Genomic DNA, 21,227 nt, shown 5'->3' on the forward strand with positions numbered 1-21,227 from the left:
AGCATCACCACCAGTCATCTAGGAAGAGATATCCTGGAGGCTCTGAAAGTTACTCTCACTAGTTAGCCAAATTACAGTAGAGTAAATGATTATACCCATAGTAATAATTAAACTCATAAAAACTTAAAAAAAAAAATCCTTCCCCAGGTTACCCTACAAGGGCCACTGTTAAATATAGTACTCCCTGCCTTGACTGGCTTACCAATGAGCCCATCTGGGTTGAATAGTGGCCTCTATCAAGGGAGAAACTTGAAGCGCTCACACAGTTAGTCAAAGCTCTAGCTTCACCATATCTGCCCTTCCTGCACATGGAACCCTTCTGTGTTCACTATAAAGGAGAGCTACAAGATTTAAGTGCAATTAATAAAACCATGTGGGTTTAGGGTCCCCCCCAAAGGGGGCTAGTCCTTATCTCTGCCATTCCTGTCAACATCCATCTCTTAGCAATAGATGTTAAAGATTGCTTTTTCTTTCCACCTGAGGGATTGCCACCAGTTTGTGTTCCCAATACTCCCCCCCCCACCCCCATGAACGACTCTGGGCTGGTCTTATGATATGAGTGATCATTCCTCCCCTAAGGCACGGCAAACAGTCCCGGAAGCCCATGTCTCCACATTTATTATTATATGACTAATATCTTGGGGTGAGGAGACTCTTCCACCTTCCCCTTCCAATTATACTTTCCGTATTCTCCCTAGGATTTAAAAATAGCTCCTCACAAAATACAGCTTATTCCATGCATCACATTCTTGGGAAGAGAATTTTCCCTCACCTCAATACACTCTCTTAAACCCACCCCTTCCTTCCTTCAAACCTTATCTCTCACCTCCCTCCAAAGCTGTTTGGGAAAACTTAATTGGCTTTGTCTGTGGCTTTCCCTCCCCACCAGTACCCTACAGCCTTTCTTTGGTCTCCTAAAAGGTGATTAAAACCCCTCCCCTCCTCCCTGTGAGCACTCTCCTTTGAACCACTTGAGGTTTTAGGCGCCATTAAAGCAGCCCTATAAGACGTGTCCACCAAGGCCTGTGTAACATCTTTTTAACTCCTCCCCTTCTCTCCTCACAGCTATCTGTAATGGGGTCCGATGCCCTCTTCTGCTGTGTCTGAGGACAGCTACAGTGTATTCATATACATCAAATAAATAAATATTAAAAAATTAGCAGAGAGGATTCCCAGGATAAATGGATAATCATTACTCTAATGAAAGTCGGGTTTCACCCTACCACTGTTGTGGTGGCTCTCCCCACCCCCACCCCCACCCTTTCAAAGCAGCTCATCACTAAGACCCCCTCAGGTATTTACTAATGGAGAAAAGAAGGGAGCTAAGGCAGTAATACACTACTCCTCGGGGAATGAATCCCCCATTATCCGAGTCAGAGAGTTGTCCCATCACTCCTCCAACATAAGGAATGACATGCTATCTATTTAGCTTTAAAGGAAGTCAATGGACCATTTAATCTTTTCTCAGACAGTGTATATGCTGTTAATTTCCTTGGACGGTTAATTCACTGGACTATCCCAGAGGCCCAGCTGACCTCTGAATCCATGACCAGTTTCCTCTTGTTCAAGCCCAGTGATACTGTCTTGATCAAGTGAGTAGCCAAAAGGGCACTGGAGCAGACTTGGAAAAGACCCTACGGGGTGACTCTCTCCACTCCTATGGCAGTGAAGGTAGCTGGTATTACACCATGGATCCACCACAGCAGGTCAAGAAAGCAGAAGACACAGAATCTGCTGCCAAATGGACTGTCTCCCAGACTATGGCCCCATAAACATTAAGGTTTCATAGAGCCTCGGGCCCCTCCAGTCCTTGCCTCTTTACCTCCTTCTGAGTCTTGTGTTTGTTATGAATACAGGGTCACGGTCTAATCCCCATTGCTCTCAGGCCTGGACCTGGGAACTGAGGAAAAACTCCCCTCTATCTATAGGGGAGGTGATAGCTAACATGACTAGAGGCCTATACTGATGTTCACTTTAGTGTCTGATTGTATTGGAGAAAGGGGGTATGGGAGTTTATCTTTTGAGGTACGAATACAGAGTTTACAATTCTATGCATGCCCTAGTTGCCAAGAACAAGAGAGTTTCCATTGCCAAAACTGGGGTTGTGAAACAGAGGCTCCCTGGAAATGCACAGAAGAATACACACATATATAGAAAGAATGCCCCACCCAAGAAATGCACAGTTAAAAATGTAACTCACATTGATAAAATTAAAAGTCATGAAGAAAGATTCTGGCCTTTGGGAAATGGGGGAAAAAAAAACCCTGAGAGTTGGATCTATGCCACAAGAATAGACCCTGGGGATAGGTTTACTACCTACCCCCAAACAAAACAAAACAAAACAAACCCTGCCACTCCAGGTCACTAATAAAAATATTATACCCGTGTCAAAGTTCTGACCAACTTCTCCTTTCCAAAGCATCTGACACACCCACTGCCAAAGTCCCATCTCCCACTGTCAGGCAGCAGAGGGATTCCCCATCCTTCTTTTTCACTCTTGACATGGTCCACCACTTAGTCATTCCCAGGCAGTAACTGGCCAGAATTGCTGCTTATGCTTATACCCATGGCCCTCTTACCACTTAGGGTCAGGCACTAATCAAACTGTCAGCACGATGACTGATAAAACTCACTCTGACTGAGAACGTACAAGGGGCTAGTATCCAAACTTTTAACCTAGGCACTTCCACTCATTCTAATGCCCAATAATCTGCCTTACAGGTTAATTCACCTGAATAACAGCAATATGACCAAAGCCCTGAGACTACTTGGTGGGCATGTACTAATGGTTTGACTGAAGGTGCCTCTTCTATTTATATGAGTACACACTGCAGCTATCTCCAGACACACACTAGAAGAGTGCATCGAATCACATTACTGATGGATGTGAGCTACCATGTGGTTGCTGGGAATCGAACTCAGGACCTCTGGCAGAGCAGCCAATGCTCTTAACCACTGAGCCATCTCTTCAGCCTGAAGGTGCCTCTTCTAATGCTTTCCAAACTAAATAGACAGGTTGATCAGGGTTTAGAGGTATTAGAATTCTCTTTCTGGATTAAAACAACAGTTAGATTCCATTGTAGAAATGGTCCTATAACAGCTGGGCAGTGGTGGCGCATGCCTTTAATTCCAGCACTTGGAAAGCAGAGGCAGGTGAAGTTCTGAGTTTGAGGTCAGCCTGGTCTACAGAGTGAGTTCCAGGACAGCCAGGGCTATACAGAGAAACCCTGTCTGGAAACGACCCTCCCCTCAAAAAAAAAAAAAAAAAAGAAAAGAAAAAGAAACGGTCCTACATAATTGGAGATGTTTAGATTTCTCATGAGATAAAGAAAATTATGTATGGCTTTGGGATAAATATGTTATTTCTATGCTAATTGATAAAAAGTAATGAGAAAAACTCTTGTTCTACTTGGGGAAGGAGTTGGCACCAACCTCTGTTCTCTTGGTCCTCCTTGGCTGAGTACTGTGCTATCAGTCCTGGCTGGGCCTTTAATCTGATTGAATTAATATCGAAGCTCCACATCTTAAACCAAAATAGGATGAGTCCATGATCTGGATCATTCATTCACTAAGAACTATGGGGAATGTAACTTAGTAGGACCACATAACTTAGTAGGCCCCCTCAACCTTAGCACAACTGACTTCATGATAGCAATGCCATTCAGGTTGTAAAACTTAGCATTTAGACAGCACTATCTGCCAAAAATAAAAACAAAGACCCAATCCATCAACGTCCATCAAAGTTCAAAGACTTTCTGGGAAAGTCATATATTCCTGGGGTTTCCCTTGCACCTGGTTACTTCCTCACCCTTGAAATGCTGTCTCTTCAGGATTCTCTTTCTCCATCTTTCCCCATCTGATCCCTCCTGTTCCTGTGCCCACCTGAGATATCTATTTCTCCTTCCCAGGGAGATTCATGCATCCCTCCTGGAGCTCTCTTGCTTACTTAGCCTTCTTGTTCTTGGTCTGTGGACTGTAGCATGACTATCCTTTATTTTACAGCTAATGTCCACTTATAATTGAGTACATACATGTTTGTCTTTCTGGGTCTGGCTTACCTCACTCAGGATGATTATTTTTTCTAGTTCCATCCTGTTGAGGCCCACATTCTGCCTCAACACTTTGCCTCAACACTTTTGGGGCTAAGTGCTCTGGTCAAGAGAGAGTGTGGCTCTTGGGGCAAGAGATGCGAAGAATGGAGACAAGACAGGGTGTGATTCAGTCTCTTCTATTTTCTCAAGTCTCCCCTATTGAAGGGAATTCTGAGGTATTTATATACACAAGCAGGAGAACACAGGTGAAAACACTTTACCACGTGCACCATACAGCTGAGGTCACTAAACAGCAAAACAAGCTATGTGGGATAAACAATATATTTATCAGAGTGTGCTTCAGCTGTTATAGGCTTTCGACAACCAAGTCTTTCATCAGGGTATATGGTTCCAGATGGCTGCAAAGTTGATCTAGCCGCTTTCTACTAAAGTCGGCTCCCAACACCATCCATTTGCCTGCAAATTTCATAATGTTACATTTTAACAGCTAAGTAATATTTCATTGTGTAAATGCATCACACTTTTGGTTGAGGGACATCTACGTTGTTTCTAGTTTCTGGTTGCTATGAATAAAACTGCTATGAACATACTTGAGCAAGTGGCCTGTGGTAGGGTAGATCATCCTTTAGGTATATACCCAAAAGTGGTACAGATAGGACTTGAGGTACATGGATTCTCAATTTCCTGAGAAAGCACCATATTGCTTTCCAAAGTGGTTGTACAAGTTTGCACTCCCACCAGCAATGGAGGAGTGTCCCCTCACTCCACATCCTTGGCAGCATGAGCCATCACATGAGTTTTCCATATTAGCCATTCAAACAGGCCATTTCATGCTCACCACTCCAGTGGAATCTCAGAGCCATTTCCATTTTCATTTCCCCCATGACCAAAGAAGTGAAGTGCTTCTCAGCCATTTTAGATTCGTCTGTTGAGAATTCTCTGTTTAGTTCTGAATCCCATTTTTAATGGAATTATTTGGATTGTTGATGTCTAGTTTCTTGAGTTCTCTATATATTTTGAAAGTAAGTCCTTTGTCAGATGTGGAGTTTGTAAAAATCTTTTCCCTTTCTGTAGGCTGCCATTTTGTCCTTTTGATGGTGTCCTTGCCTTACAGAAACTTTTCTGTTTCACGAGGTCCCATTTATTTATTATCAGTCTTAGTAACTGCACTATTGGTGTACTGATCAGGAAGCTGTCTCCTGTGCCAACTGTTCAAGGCTATTACCCACTTTTTCTTTTATCAAGTATCAGTGTATCTGGTTCTATGTTGAAGCAGGTTCAATGTATTCTTGTTTTTTTGTTTTTTTTTTTTCAAGACAGGGTTTCTCTGTATAGCCCTGGCTGTCCTGGAACTCACTCTGTAGACCAGGCTGTCCTTGAACTCAGAAATCCTCCTGCCTCTGCCTCCCAAGTGCTGGGATTATAGGTGTGCACCACCACTGCCCGGCCAGTGTATTCTTGTTTTATCTTGAGGTCCTTGCTCCATTTGGACTTGAGTTTTGTTCAGGGTGATAGATAGATGGATATAGATCTATTTGCATTCTCCTACATGCAGACATCCAATTAGACCAGCACCATTTGTTGAAGATACTTTTTCCCCATTGTATAATTCTGGCTTCTTTATAAAAAACATCAACAACAACAACAACAAAAACATATGTCTATAGGTGAGTGTATGTATGTACACGTGGGTCTTTGGCTCAATTCCATTGATCAACCTGTCTATGTTTATGCCAATACTATGCATTTTTTATTACTACAGCTCTGTAGTAGAGCTTGAATTCTAGGGTAGTGATGCCTCTGAAAGTTCTTTTGTTGTGTAGGATAGTTTTAGATATCATGAGTTTTTTTTGTTTTTTCACATGAACTTGAGTATTGTTCTGTATAGAATTGTGTTGGAATTTTAAGGGGAACTGCATTGAATCTGAGATTGATTTTGGTAAAATGATCTTTTTTTTTTTTTTTTTTTTTTTACTATGTTAACCTTACCAATCCATGAGCATGGGAGATCTTACTATCTTCTGATATATTCTTTAATTTCTTTCTTCAAAGGCTTGAAGTTCTTGTAATACAGGTCTTTTACTTGCTTGAATAGCGTTACCCCAAGATATTTTACATTACTTGTGGCTATAGTGAAGGGTGTTGTTTCCCCAATTTCTTTCTCAAGCTGTTTGTCATTTGCATATAGGAGGGCTACTGATTTTTTTTTTTAAATTAATCTTGTATCCAGCCACTTTACTAAAGGTGTTTGTCAGTTCTATGAATTCCCTGGTGGAATATTTGGGGTCCATATGTATACTATCATGTTATCTGCAAATAGCAATACTTTGACTTCTCCCTTTTCAACTTTATTCCTTTGATCTTTAGTTGTTTTATTCCTCTACTTAGAATTTCAAGTACTATATTGAATATGGAGAAAGTGGGCAGCATTGTCTTGTTCCAGATTTTTGTGGAATTGTTTTGAGTTTTTCTCCATTTAATTTGATGTTGGCTATAGGCTTGCTGTAAATTGCCTTTATTGTGTTTAGGTTTGTGCTGATCTCGCCCAGACTTTTATCGTGAAGGAGTGTTGGTTTTGTCAAAGGCTTCTTCAGAATCCAATGAGATGATCACATGTTTCTTTTTTTCTTTCAGTTTGCTTATATGGTGGATTACATCGGCAGATTTTTGTGTGTTCCCTATATCACTGAGATGAACTCTACTTGATTATGGTGGATGACCTTTGGGATGTGTTCTTAGATTCAATATGTGAGTATTTTTGCATCAATGTTCATGACAGAAATTGGTCTGCAATTCTTTCTTTGCTGAGTCTTTGTGTGGTTTGGGTATCAAGGTGACGATGACCTCATAAAATGAATTTGGCATTTCTGTTTCCATTTTGTGGAATAATTTAAGGACTATTTGTATTTGCTCTTCTTTGAAAAGTCTGGTAGAACTTTTCACTGAAACTATCTGGCCCTGGGTGTCTTTTTTTGTTTTGTTTTGTTTTTGATTGGAAGAGTTTTAATGATGGCTTCTATTTCCTTAATGGTTATAGGTCTATTTAAATTGTTTATATAATATAATGATTTAACTTTGGTAAGTGGTATCTATCAAGAAAATAGTTTATTTCTTTTAGGCTTTCCAATTTTTTTGGAGTACAGTTTTAGAAGTATGACCTAGCAACTCTTTGGATTTCCTTAGTGTTCGTTGTTATGTCCCTATTTTGTTTCTGATTTTATTAATTTAAATATTCTCTCTCTACCTCTTAGTTTTTATAAGGGTTTGTCTATCTTGTTGATTTTCCCAAAGAACCAACTCTTTGTTTCATTTATTCTTTGTATTGTGTTGAGATAATCTTTTGCACAGTACAGAAGCATCACTTGTCATTAAAAAAGAAAAAAAAAACTATAGTCAATGAGCTGAGGCAGGATTAGAAGGTGGGACACCTGGGAGAGAGAGAGAGAGAGAGAGAGAGAGAAGGGGGCACAGAAAATTGGCTCTGTACGATGGTGGGTTGGAGATGGTCACAATAAACTGAGGACCAGGTAACCAGCCATGTGTCATGACTTAGATTAGAATAAATGAGTAATTAAGTTATGAACTAGTCAGGGAACAAGGCACGCTATTTGCCTAGGTATTTATTCATATATAAGAAGTCTCAGAGTTGTTATTTCAGGGAACAGAGGCTGAGTGGAAAATCACAAGGTTACAGATGACACCAACTACAGCATTGTTCTCTTTGTTTCTATCTTATTCATTTCAGATCTGAGTTATTATCACTCCTCTTGAGTGTGTGTGCTTCTTTTTGCTCTAGAGCTTTCAGGTTAGTGATTAAGCTGCTAGTATGAGATCTCTCCAATGTCTCTTATCGGCTCCAATACGAGCCGATATGAAGGTTCTTAATGCTATGAGCTTTCCTGCTATCACTGCGTTCATTGTGTCCCCTAAGTTTGGGTATGCTATGCCTTCATTTTCACTGAATTCTAGAAAGGCTTTAATTTCTTTATTTCTGTCTTGACACAGTAGTCATTCAGTAGAGAGTTGTTTAGTTTCCATGAGTTTGTAGGTTTTCTGTTGATTCCATTGTTATTGAGGTCCAGTTTTAATCTGTGGTGGTCTGAGAGGATACAGGGAGTTATTTCAATTTTCTTGTGTCTGTTGAGACTTGCTTTGTGACTGAGTGTGTGGTCAGTTTGGAGAAAGTTCTGTGAAATGCTGAGAATAAGGTATATTCTTTTGTGTTTTGTTCATTTGATTCATAATATCTGTTAGCTCCATTATTTCTCTGATTAGTTTTTGTCTGGATGACCTGTCCACTGATGAGAATGAAGTATTGAAATCTCCCCCTATTAATGCATAGGGTTCAATGTGCCATTTAAGTTTTAGTAATGTTCCTTTTACATATGTGGATTCCCTTATGTTTTGGGCATAGATGTTCAGAATTGAGAGATCATCTTGGTAGATTTTTCCTTTGATAAGTATGAAGTGTCCTTCCCCATCTCCTTGAATTAATTTTGGTTGAAAGTCTACTTTGTTCGGTATTAGGATGGATTACACTAGCCTGTTTCTTGGGTCCATTTGCTTGGGAAATAGTTTTCCAACTCTTTACTCTGAAGTAATGACTATCTTTAATGTTGAAGTGAGTTTTTTGTGTGCAGGGGAATGGATTCTGTTTTCACATCCATTCTGTTTGTTAGCCTGTGCCTTTTCAGTGGGAAACTGAGTTCATTAATATTGAGAGGTATTAATGACCGATGGTTGTTAATTCTGTTAGTTTTGTTTTTGTTGGTGGTGGTGGTGATAGTGTGTGCATGCATGTGTAAGTGCATGTTTCCCTTCTTTATTATGCTGATATGAGATTACTTATTGCCTGTGTGTTCATGGGTCTAGTTAACCTCCTTGGGTTGGAGTTTCCTTCTAGTACCTTCTATAGGGCTTGATTTGTGGATAGATATTGTTTAAGTTTGACTTTGTCACTGTATATCTTGTTTTCTCCATCTATGGTGAGTGAAAATTTTGCTGCGTATAGTAGTCTGTACTGGCATCTGTGGTCTCTTAGAGTCTGCAACACATTTATTTATGCCTTTCTGGCTTTCAGAGTCTCTATTCAGAAGTCAGGTATAATTCTAATAAGTTTAACATTTATGTTACTTGGCTTTTCCCCCTTGCAGTTTTTAATATTCTTTTTGTTGTTGTTGTTGTTCTGTATGTTTAGTGGTTTGATTACTATGTGGCAGGGGGACTTTCTTTTCTGGTCCAATCTATTTGACATTCTATAATCTTCTTGTGTTTTATATAGGCATCTCCTTCTTTAGGTAAGAGATTTTTCTTCTATGACTTCATTGGAGATATTTTCTGGGTTGTTGAGCTCAGAATCTTCTCTTTCTATTCCTATTAATCTTAGGTTTAATCTTTTCATATTGTCCTACATTTCCTGGAACATTTAGATTTAACATTTTCTTTTACTGATGTATCAGTTTCTTCAATTATGTTTTCTATGCCTGAGATTCTGTCTTTCATGTCTTTTGTATTCTTTGGCGATACTTGCATCTGTAGTTCCTATTTTCTTTCCTTGGTTTTCCCTGTCCAGAATTCCCTCAGTTTGTGTTTTCTTTATTGCTTGTATTTCCATTTTCATGTCTCGAACAATTTCATTCATTTCCTTCACCTGTTTGTTTTTTCTTGGCTTTCTTTAAGGGATTTATTCATGGTCTCCAATTGTGTTTTGCATTTTTTGTTTGTTTTTGTTTTTTGTTGTTTGGATTTCCTTAAGGGAGTTACTAATTTTCTCTTTAAGAACCTCTATCATCTTTATAAAATTGGTTTTAAGATCATTTTCTTGTGCTTCAGCTGTGTTGGAATATTCTGGGCTTGCTGTAGTAGGATGTAACTGGGCTCTGGTGGTGCCATATTGCCCTGGCTATTGTTGATTGTGTTCTTACACTGGTGTCTAGGCATCTGACTTTTGGATGAATACAGATCTAGGAGCTGATTTATGAGTTTGTTTTTGTTGCATAGGTGTTTAGTTCCTTGGTTTCTGTTTCTTCTTTGGTCTTTTGGTCTTTGTGGTCTGTATTTCAAGTGGCTAGAGTGACCTCTGGTCCATCAGGTCAATCTGATCCTTTAGAGTTGAGGGCTGGAATTCTGTTAGCTAGTGGTGGTCTAGCAGTGGATCTTCGTTCTTCTGACTGGCATGGCTTTTACTTGAGCAGTGGTTATCTGTCCATGTAGGGGCAGGGGCATGACATCAGAGGCAAATGATAAGCTGGGGGTGAGGTCTGTATGGAAGAGTCCGTGGCTTGGGTCTCTCCTGAACCAGGGGCATGGAAAGGTTCTGAGGCCAGGTGGGCCTCTTACCTGTTCTGGTTGGCATAATAGTAAATATTTTAAAATAATTACATAAATAAATCCGTTGATCTAGTGCTAATATGTTATGACAGTAAAGAAAACTAAAAACACTAGCTTCTTTTCAAGGAACATCACAAACCTAGGTATGGGAAAACAGTGTTTATATACTGAAAACAGTGTTTCTAGAGTAATCTTGCTGTTATAAACAGTGTTTTCAGTATATAAACAGTGTTTATATACTGAAAACAATGTTTCTAGAGTAATCTTGCTGTTTCTACACAGCAGTAAACTAGGAAGGAAGTGACAGAGTTTGGTACAGTTTGACTCAGAGATTTCAGAGAAGTTCTCAGAAGTCTTCTCTTAATGCTCTCTAGTGTCTGCCCTTCTGTGCATTGGCTTAATGCTCAGGTTATACACTTAGTAAGATGGTGGACAGGATCTAGAAGCCTCCAGCTCCCCTATCACTCCTGGATTTCCCTGATTAAACTCACTTGAGAATAACTTAAAAGAAGAAGTGACATCTAAATTAAAACTGAAAGAAAGCAAGAGCATGTGTAGTTGGTTGGCAGACAAACAGCATGGACTGAGACTTACAAAAGCCTGGAGTGTTTGTGGAAGTCCAAAAAGCTAACTTGTGTGGTAAGGGTTTGTATCCAATTTACATAAATTTGCCTTAAACCTTTCCTCCTAAAATTCCACCTCATCTGTAGTTATTCTTATGCCTTGAAAACTTACCATATTTTTGTGTGGTATTTGCCAGAGAAGGCTATTCAGATATGGCTTTAAACCAATAGAAAGTCTTCATCAGCTGGCCAGTGACTACATGGGGATCCCAGTGGAGCACCAAGCCCTTCTCAGGGTGAGCTTTAAAGCACAAAAACCATGTTTTGGGTTGACATACTTCAGTTAACAGGAACAGTTAGTCAGAAGCAAAACTATAGACCAAAAAGCAGGGTTAGTACACTCCTAGAACTTTGGATGATTGAGTCTGTGTTTTCATTTTTGGCTGACAGTGCTGTCTATGTGCTGAGTTTATAGCCTGAATGGCACTTCCCTCATGGAGTTAGTTATGCTGAGGTTCTGCTAAGGGGTCTACTAAGTTCTGGAGCCCTGTTACAATTTCCTACTGGTCTTATTGACTGAGTCAAATCACGGACTCATCCTGCTCTAAAGAGGCGTAGTTGGTCCCAAGGACCATAATTTTACTGAGCAGACACATAATTGACTACGTAGGTTAAGATGAGGGCCCTGCCATCCAATCAGAATGAAAATTAAGGGTCCAGTCAAGTACTGTTAGCAGAGTAGTTGTCTAGGTAGACAGAGACTGGTGCCAATTATTTGATTAATTTCTTTGTCTCTATTTTGAGGGTTTCCTTAACCATGGCAAGATTTTTCTAAGTACTGATCAATTAGCATAGAAACAACAGGTGTTTTGTTTTGTTTTGTTTTTTTTTTTCCCCAAAAGTCATACATAGTCCCCATTTGTAGAACCATTTCTGTAAGGGAATATAACTGCTGCTTTAATTCAGAAACAAACTTTTAGTATCTCTAGGTTCTAATCAACCTCTCTACTTAGTTTGAAAAGCATCAGAAGAGTCATGTAAGGTCAAAACATTAGTACACACCCACCTTACAGTCTCAGGGGTTTGAAATGTTGCTGTTATTCAGGTGAATTAACCCATAATGCAGAGTAATGGGTACCAGTATAAGGGGAGTGCCTAGGTTAGGTCCTCTAATGTTAATGTGGGCTGCCCAAAATCACAATGAGTTTTGCCAGTCAACGGACTGTCAGTCTGTGTAGTCCCTACCCACATGAAGTACAGAGCCTCTGGGTCTAAGCATAACCAGCAATCTTGGCTGAATTTTGGTTGGGAATGATTAACTGTATCACCATGGTCCCTTCCTGTGTCATAGAGTTTGATTTTCCTGTTCCTCCCCACCCCACCCCCCTTCCCCAAAGGCAAGAATCTATTTTTTTTTTTTTTTGTGGAATTTTGAAAATTTTAATTTTATGACCATTGAAATATAACTTTTATTGTGAATTTCTTGGGAGAGGGCTTTCTTTCTATGTCTGGCCTGACAGGATGTCTAATCTCCATTCAACAGTCACCCTTCAGTCACATACACAGGTGAAGGGCATGATAAACAGGCCCTAGAGAGATTTATGTACTAATGAGATACCTGAAGGCCAGAGGGTGGAGCCAATAAAGCATTCCTCCCCAGCCCCTCCCCCCTCTTCCCCTCCCTATCTAACTCAGGTCCACCCTGGGTTTTAGGGGGTGCACATCCGGATCCATCCACCATCTGCCATGCCAATAAACCGGTTTTGGAAACCCAAGGACTTTCTCGTGTGTTGGGGCCGTGCAGTGAAGAACTGTGGAGAGGCCTTCAGTGAGCAGCCAGGCCTAACTTCCAGCTGGAGGAACCCAGGGCGTTCCCAGCCAACTACACACAGCCTGGAACCCTGCAGTTCCCCAGCTGTTTTTTTTTTTTAACCTTCATTTCTATATATTCATCCAGGTGTTTTCAGGAAGACTCTGTTTTACAATGCTAATTTTTGCAAAGGAAACTTCCTTGTTCCTGGTAACTAGGCCCTCTCACCCCAAGCTTAAGGTGTGTATAGAATTGTAAACTCTGTGTTCTTGTCTCAGAAGATAAAATCTCTTATCTTCCACTACTACAACCAGATGCTTGAAATAAACTTTAGTAAGTAAAGGTCAAGATGGAATGTTGACCATCTTGGAATGGAATGGACCATTGTAGGCACACCAGTTGATGCCTTTCTTGTCTCATTTTTCCTCAGTTCCCAGATTCAGTCTTGATGGCTATGAGAGCCAGAATGTAACCTTTTATTTACACCAAGCATAAGACTCAGAAATTATTTCTCACCTACTGTATAATAAAGAGAGGGTTGTTTTTTTTTTTTTGTTTTTTGTTTTTTTTTTTTTTTTTTTTTTTATAATGCTTCTGGCTGTGGTGACATACAGTTTTAATCACAGCACTCAGGAGGCAAAGATATAGGTTTCAGTGAATTTCATGGCAGCCTGGTATTCTACACAGGTCTACACAGTGAGTTTGAAGCCAGCCAGGACTGCATAGGGAGACCTTGTCTTAATAAGAAAGAGGAGAGAGAGAGAGAGAGAGAGAGAGAGAGAGAGAGAGAGAGAGAGAGATAAAAATAATAAAAATAAAAGTATTATGAGAAGTGGTATTGAGAATGTGGAGGTGCTAGACCTCTCACTCCTCACTGGTAGTAATGAAAACTACAGAGCTGTTTTGGGGAACAGTTTCCCACTTTCAGAAAACCAAGCAGACACACCCAGCTATGATCTGGCAAAGTCATTCCTAGTTCCACATATTTGAGAGAACTGGGGACGTGTGTCCACAGAAAAACTTGTGCCAGAACGTTCATGGCAGCCTTACTCAGAGTTATCAGAAGTGGGAAACTCCAAATGTTATGAGCTGACGAGTGAGTGGAATGTAAAATGTCCACGTAGTTCTGAAATATGATTCAGTGGTACAAAGGAAGGCATTGATGATATGAGGTATTATCAATGTGATGAGAGACAGCGTGGGAAGTGAAGTAAGAAAGCCTAAAGTGCCACATAACACACGGCTCCATCTATGTGAGATTTCCAGCATGCACAACCCATCCAAAGTACAGGAGCAGTCTCTGTGGGCAGCAGGCTTTCGGCTGTTGTTGTTTGCTAGTTCAGAGTGATAGTAATCATATAATTGTGTGGATATGTGTTAAGACAATGTCAACACTTCAAGGTAAGTTTTATGCTATATGAATTTTCTCTACTTAAGAAAGAGATAAATGTATTTTTGAAAAGTACTTTCCTAAGAGAAGAAGTGGGGTGTTTATCTACCGGTTGCCTCCTAGTAGTCTGGGCTCCAGAGTCTTCCCTAAGATATGTTAATACCCCAGGGCTTGTGATTTGATTTGGGTGTAGACTTTTGGTGCTAAGATTTGTAAATAGTGCCCAGATATAATCAGGAACTAGTCATTTTAACTGAGGACAGTTTCCTGTGGTGTGTAGGCTCCATCTTCTGTGGTTATACAATAGTGACTTCTTGAGGCACTGATGTGTCAAAAAGTAGTTCCTAGACTTAAAAAAATAATGGATGGGCTTTTGGTACCATGTTCCTTCCTAGGGGACTGCTGGCTGCTGACGGATGCCGTGGAGAGAAAGAGTCAGTGTATTTAGAGGTGTAACTCCTGCTGAGTTGTCCATACTCCAGTGGATGGCTCCATACCCATATTCGTGTGGGTGACCCTTGCTACAAAACTGAGGGAGTCACAAAACAAAAAGACATGAAAATTGGAGGGGGAATTGTTGGGAGGAGGTGGGGTTAGTCTGGGTAACAAGGGAATGGAGGGCAAGTGTGAGCAGACAGCATTATATGTATGTATGAAACTGTCAAAGAATAGATGTGATCTTTGCCTAAGGTTGAAGTGTTATAAACAATGGGGGGAGGGGGATGGATTGTTATGTGAAATGCTTAGCATTCTTGTATTTTGAGATTATTCATGCTTACCTTAGCTGCAAATAGTGGACATCAACCCTGGCTGGGATAATTGTAATGAAGAATGTAGAGAAAAGAAGCACCGGTGAGGATGTGGGAGAAACTGGAGCTTCACCCATTTCAGTAAGAAGGAATTACACACACACACACACACACACACACACACACACACACCTTTAAGACTTGTGAGGGCCTTCTGGTCTGCGCCTGAGCACTGAGCAGATGCCGGGCGGCAGCTCTGCCAGCAACCTCACAAAACCGAGAGGAAGTGGGGCTCCCAGGAGCTCTAACCCGGGCAGTATCTCAGGTAAGGAGACAGCAACACCTACTCCAAACAGGGAGTAACTGGGACCCACCGGGACCCAGGAATTCACTCCTGGCCTGGAGCACTGGTTCCTTCTGGTCTGTGCCCAAGCACTGAGCAGATCTTGGGCCCCAGCTCTAACCCCGGTAGAAACACCCACCCCACACAGTTCTGATACAACCAAGATAATAGGAAAGTCAGGCTCCAGTCAGAGACAGGGCAGGTAGCACTAAGGAGATCCAGATGGCAAAAGGCAAGCTCAAGAACATAAGCATCAGCAACCCAGGGTACTTGGCATCATGGCATCATCAGAACCTAGTTTTCCCACACTAGAAAGTCCTGAATTCCCCATATCACCAGGAAAGCAACAGTCAGATTTAAAATCACTTCTAATGATGATGATAGAAGACTTTAAAAAGGACATAAATAACACTCTCAAAAAAATTGAGAAGAACACAGGTAAACAGGTAGAAGCCCTTAAAGAGGAAACACAAAAGTCCCTCAAAGAATTACAAGAGAACACAACCAAACAGGTGAAGCAATTGAACAAAACCATCCAGGACATAAAAATGGAAGTAGAAACAATCAAGAAATCACAAAGGAAGACTACCCTGGAGATAGAAAACCTAGGAAAGATATCAGGAATCATAGACGCAAGCATCACCAACAGAATACAAGAGTTAGAAGAGAGAATCTCAGGTGCAGAAGATACCAGAGAAAATGAAAACGCAAAATGCAAAAAGCTCCTAACCCAAAACATCCAGGAAATCCAGGACACAATGAGAAGACCAAACCTAAGGATAATAGGTATAGAAGAGAGTGAAGATTCCCAACTTAAAGGGCCAATAAATATCTTCAACAGTACAAGAATCATAGAGAAAAACTTCCCTAACCTAAAGGATGAGATGCCCATAAACATATAAGAAGCCTACAGAATGCGAAATAGACTAGACCAGAAAAGAAATACCTCCCGTCACATAATAATCAAAACACCAAGTGCTCAAAACAAAGAAAGAATATTAAATGCAGTAAGGGGAACAGGCCAAGTAACATATAAAGGCAGACCTATCAGAATTATACCAGACTTCTCACCAGATACTATAAAAGCTAGAAGATGCTGGACAGATGTCATACAGACCCTAAGAGAACACAAATGCCAGCCCAGGCTACTATACCCAGCAAAACTCTCAATTACCATAGATGAAGAAACCAAGATATTCCACGACAAAACCAAATTTACACAATATCTTTCCACAAACCCAGCATTACAAAGGATAATAGCAGGAAAGCTCCAATACAAGGAGGGAAATTATACCCTAGAAAGAGCAAGAAAGTAACCCTCTTCCAACAAATCCAAAAGAAGATAGCCACACAAACAATGCCTCTGCTATTAACAAAAATAACAGGAAGCAACAATCTCCTCTCCTTAGTATTTCTTATCATCAATGGACTCAATTCCCCAATAAAAAGACATAGACTAATGGACTGGATACGTAAACAGGACCCAGCATTTTGCTGCATACAAGAAACCCACCTCAGTGACAAAGACAGACACTACCTTAGAGTAAAAGGCTGGAAGACAATTTTTCAAGCAAATGGTCCTAAGAAACAAGCTGGAGTAGCCATTCTAATATCAAATAAAATCAACTTTCAAACTTAAAGCTATCAATAAGGATAAGGAAGGACATTTCATACTCGTCAAAGGAAAAGTCAACCAACATGAACTCTCAATTCTGAACATCTATGCACCAAATGCAAGAGCACCCACTTTCATAAAAGAAACCTTACTAAAGCCTTGTGAGAAGCTGGCTTTCACAAGACTTTGGGTAATTCTAAGAGCAGCCAGATGGTCCAAGACGATACTAAAACACAGCATAGGGGCTCTGTGTGTGTGTGTGTGTGTGTGTAGCACCCTGCCCTTTCCAGGCAAAGTGCCTTCCAGATGGAGGTGGGTGAGGCAGGGCTCTGCATCTAGTGATGTCTGAACCCAAAGCTCTACTCTTTCTTTCTGTAAGTTAGCATGTTCTTTGTAAGTAGAATGGATACACAGTGGCTGTGGATAATGATACCGCAAGGGATTTGGATGTTTTCCCAAGTGCCAGATGCAATTTAAGTGACATCATTATTACATGTAACCACAGTCTACAGTCATATCTGTGTCTGAAACAACTAATCACTAAGGTTGCCAGGCAGCTGTATTTGTTAGGCACAACTGGTTCATGTGAGCAGGTAAATGATTTATACCCCAGAATGGAGCTCCTCGAGGCTCAGCAGCCCCTCTCTGGTGTTCTCATTTCCAGTTTGTGCTTTCTGGCCCTATTCTGTCAGCCTCAATTTCTGAAGCTTCCCTGGTTTCTAAGGGTTCCAGGCAGCACCAGACCCTCGTTTTAAGTTAGCTTTATCAAAGAACTTTCCATGATAAGCCATTCTACAATAGCAGCGCTTATGTGCTTTAGTTATGTGCTTTCCCAAACTGCTAAAACTATTGGTAATGGGTCTGCAGAGACGGCTCAGTTGGCAAAGCACCTGATACACAAGGTCAGACACTTGAGTCTGGATCCCAAACAGCCGTGTAAAAGGCTGGGCATGATGCTATGCTCCTACACCAATGTGGCATCCTCTGCAGAGACCAGAGTGACATTCACTTAGCTATGAGCTGGAAGCTCCAGAACCCTGAGTTAAGCCCTTTGTCTTTGTAAGCCAGCTGTTGCAGGTATTTCATTGTGCCACGCAAAGCTGACGCTAATAACTAATAGACGAGACTCTATCTCACTTTCTTTGTGACATCATATAATGGGGATATCTTTTCAGTGCTTATTTGTCATCTCTATTGAAGTGGAAATTTCTGAGTTCTTTAGAGACTCAGTTGTGTCATGTGATGTTTTCCTGGAAACTGTCTTATGAGAGAATGATTTTGGTGAAGCAGACTTGTGGGAGGATGTTTTGCTGAAAACAGACACATGGCGTTTTTCTGAAAGCAGCCCAGAAAAAGGGCATGTGATATTTTGCTAGAGCAGATGCTTGGGAGAACACATGATGTTTGGAAAGGGTATAAATATAACCCAACAGACAGTGGACAAAGCTGTATGGCATTGGTTCGTCTTGCCATTTTTTGCTGGTCATCTTTGGGCTTTGCTGATGCTGGTCTTTGATGATGATGATGGTGCTTTGTGGTATTTGTTTGCCTTACCAGTCTTTGCTGGTTGTGGGGCTGTGGGCTGTGAGAAGCAGCTGGGTGCTTGGTTGAGAACGAGCTGGGAACCCCGGAACCTTTATTGGACAGCAGGAGTTCAGCTCTGCTCCCAGGCCCTGGTTCTTTTCATTTAGCTCCAGCCCTCCACAAGCACTCCCACAGAGAGGTCTATGGCCAACAGTCAGGAGGAACAGGCCTTGGGCCCTAGAGAGATTTACATACTAATGAAGTACCTGAAGGCCAGAGGTGGAGTCAATTAAGCATTCTTCCCCAGCCCCACCCCCTCTCTCCCTGCTATTTAACTCAGGACTGCCCTGGGTTTTAGGGGGGGGGGGGGCGGTGCATCCAGATCCATCCACCATCCACCATGACATTAAAGCCTGTAAAAACCCATGGACTTTTCGTGTTTGGGGCTGCACTGTAAGGAGCCGTGGAGAGGCCTTTAGTGAGCCACAGCTTAACTTCCAGCTGGAGGAACCCAGAGCGTTCCCAGCCAACTACCCACAGCTGGTCATCGTTTGCTGTGACTTCATAGAGAGAAACACTACCAAACAACTTTTAGTGGTGTTTAGGCAGCTTCTTGCTGGTTCCTCAGGCTCAGGATGATTAGCAAGAACCTCGCCATTTCTTCTGGACTGACCTGTCGTTGCTGATTCGTGAATGGTGTTTTCGAGTGGATCAAGCTGCCACTGATTATTTGTGTGAACTAAACTGATATCCTGACAATGCATATTTGTTCCAAAGGTCTATTTCTAAACAGGTCCACGCCCTCCTTTGCCCTATTAACCTTTCCTTCCCACTACCTCTGGTGGGTGGTGGGCTAGAAGGGAGGTTAAAGCATTTAAGTGCACTTATTAAAGAAGGCTTTGAAAAATATAAGTCTAGACTCTATGTTCTGCTTGCTGAGGTGTCCATTTCTCTTTTTGTACTGTTCAGTGTTAAGGGTTCCTTGTTTATTTGTGATCAAGCCCTGTATAGATGAAACTTGGCAAACATTTTCTCCCAGGCCGTGGGTTGGGGTTTTATCCTTTAACAGTGGCCTTCTGTAGAGGAAGGAGTTTTTGGTGGAATGAGGCCCACTGTGATGGTTAATAGCAGCCAGTGACTTGAAAGAAGCCAGGACACAAGCTCTTGGGCGCGTCTGTGAGGGAAGACCCACCTCACAGTGGGCATGCACTATTCCACAGCCGCGGTCCTGGGATGAATGAGAAGGAGCACCACCATTCATTCTCTCAGCTTTCTGACTGCAGAAGTGACGTGACCAGCTGCCTCAAGTTGCTACTACTATAATGCCCCACCACAGAGGACCTTTCGAACTGTGAGCCAGGATAAGCCCTTCCCTCTTTAACCCACTTTTGTTATTTATCTCATAACATAAGGGGAAAATTAACCAATACATCCACCTTATCAAAATTTTCTTTTGTGGATTGTGCCTTGGTACTGTAACTAAAAGTTTATGCCGAATCTGAGGACCCAACTTCAGACACTCTGAAGACTGAGCTCGTTGTCTCCATTCCTGTTCATCCCCCGACTCTGTGATGATGGAGCTGCTCTTCACGTGCTACAGACACCTGTGCAAGTGAGCAGACTTAAAATGGAATCAGACCCTCCGCAGACAGTGGAGGCTCTATACGCTCTTGTGAATGGGGGAAATAAGGAAATGGAGGTTTAAGTGGAGCCCCAGTCTGTGAGGACTCGAATACCCATCTGTGTAGTTCTCTTTCATATAGGAAGTGGTAATTTTCAGTACCAAGATAATGAGGGAAATGCTTCTACACACAGTATAGATCTTATAATACTAAAAGTCAAAAGTGTGCAAAAGGGGGTGGGGAGGTAGTTGAGCAGTAGAATGTTTGACTAGCATCAAGAGGTCCTAGGTTCAATCTCCTGGGGGCATGGAGGGGTGGGATGGAGCTCAGAGCATACCATGCACAAGTTGCTAGGGTCAAATTCTAGCATCACAAAACCAAAACCAAACAAGAGCAAAAGTACACATGGTTTACTTAAAACAATCCCATTTGTACTAAGTTCAGAGAGAGGCAATCATTATTCATGATTTCAAAAGTCAGTGTGGTGGGGACAGGGCAGTGGGAGACTGGGAGGGCAGACAAAGTCTTGCTGATGTGTTTGTGATAACTCACTGAAGCTATGTGTCTTAGTTAGGGTTTTACTACTGTGAGCAGACACCATGACCAAGGCAACTCTTACAAGGACAATATTTAATTGGGGCTGGCTTACAGGTTCAGAGGTTCAGTCCATTATCATCAAGGCAGGAACATGGCAGCATCCAGGCAGGCATGGTGTAGGAAGAGCTGAGAGTTCTCCATCTTCATCTGAAGGCTGCTAGCAGAATACTCACTTCTAGGCAGCTAGAACAAGGGTATTAAAATCTGCCCCACTTGGTCCGAGTGGTAGACTCCAGAGGTGCTCACAGACACATAATGTCAATAGTCCGTTCATCCGTCCACGCCAAATGGGTTGTGGGGAAGGTGATTGGTACAGCAATGATAAAACTGCTAGAGTAAGAGCGACCAGACTTGTGTTGGATCCCTACTTACTGATGTACTTTAATAAGCGGAAAACCTACTCTGCTCACGATGCCCTTCAGCAGTGCAGCGTCGGGGACATCGTGCTCCTCAGAGCTTTGCCCGTCCCATGATCAAAGCACGTGAAACACGAACTGGCTGAGATCCTCTTCAAAGTCGGCCGAGTTATCGACCTGGTCACAGGAAAGCCCTGTGCAGGAACCGCCTACCTAGAGAGCCCCTCCTTTCAGAAGCCACTCCGCTCAGCGAAACAAGAGCTTAAGGTCTCCTGA

The 21,227-nt window shown here is 41.7% G+C and overlaps 1 pseudogene; it reads left to right on the plus strand.

Moving 5' to 3' along the window:
- Nucleotides 1-20,813: 20,813 nt before the first annotated feature.
- On the plus strand, nt 20,814-21,227 carry LOC117701463 (small ribosomal subunit protein uS17m pseudogene; annotated as a pseudogene).

This window comes from Arvicanthis niloticus, unplaced genomic scaffold (genome assembly GCF_011762505.2).
Source record: "Arvicanthis niloticus isolate mArvNil1 unplaced genomic scaffold, mArvNil1.pat.X pat_scaffold_1114_arrow_ctg1, whole genome shotgun sequence".
Classification (NCBI taxonomy): domain Eukaryota; kingdom Metazoa; phylum Chordata; class Mammalia; order Rodentia; family Muridae; genus Arvicanthis; species Arvicanthis niloticus.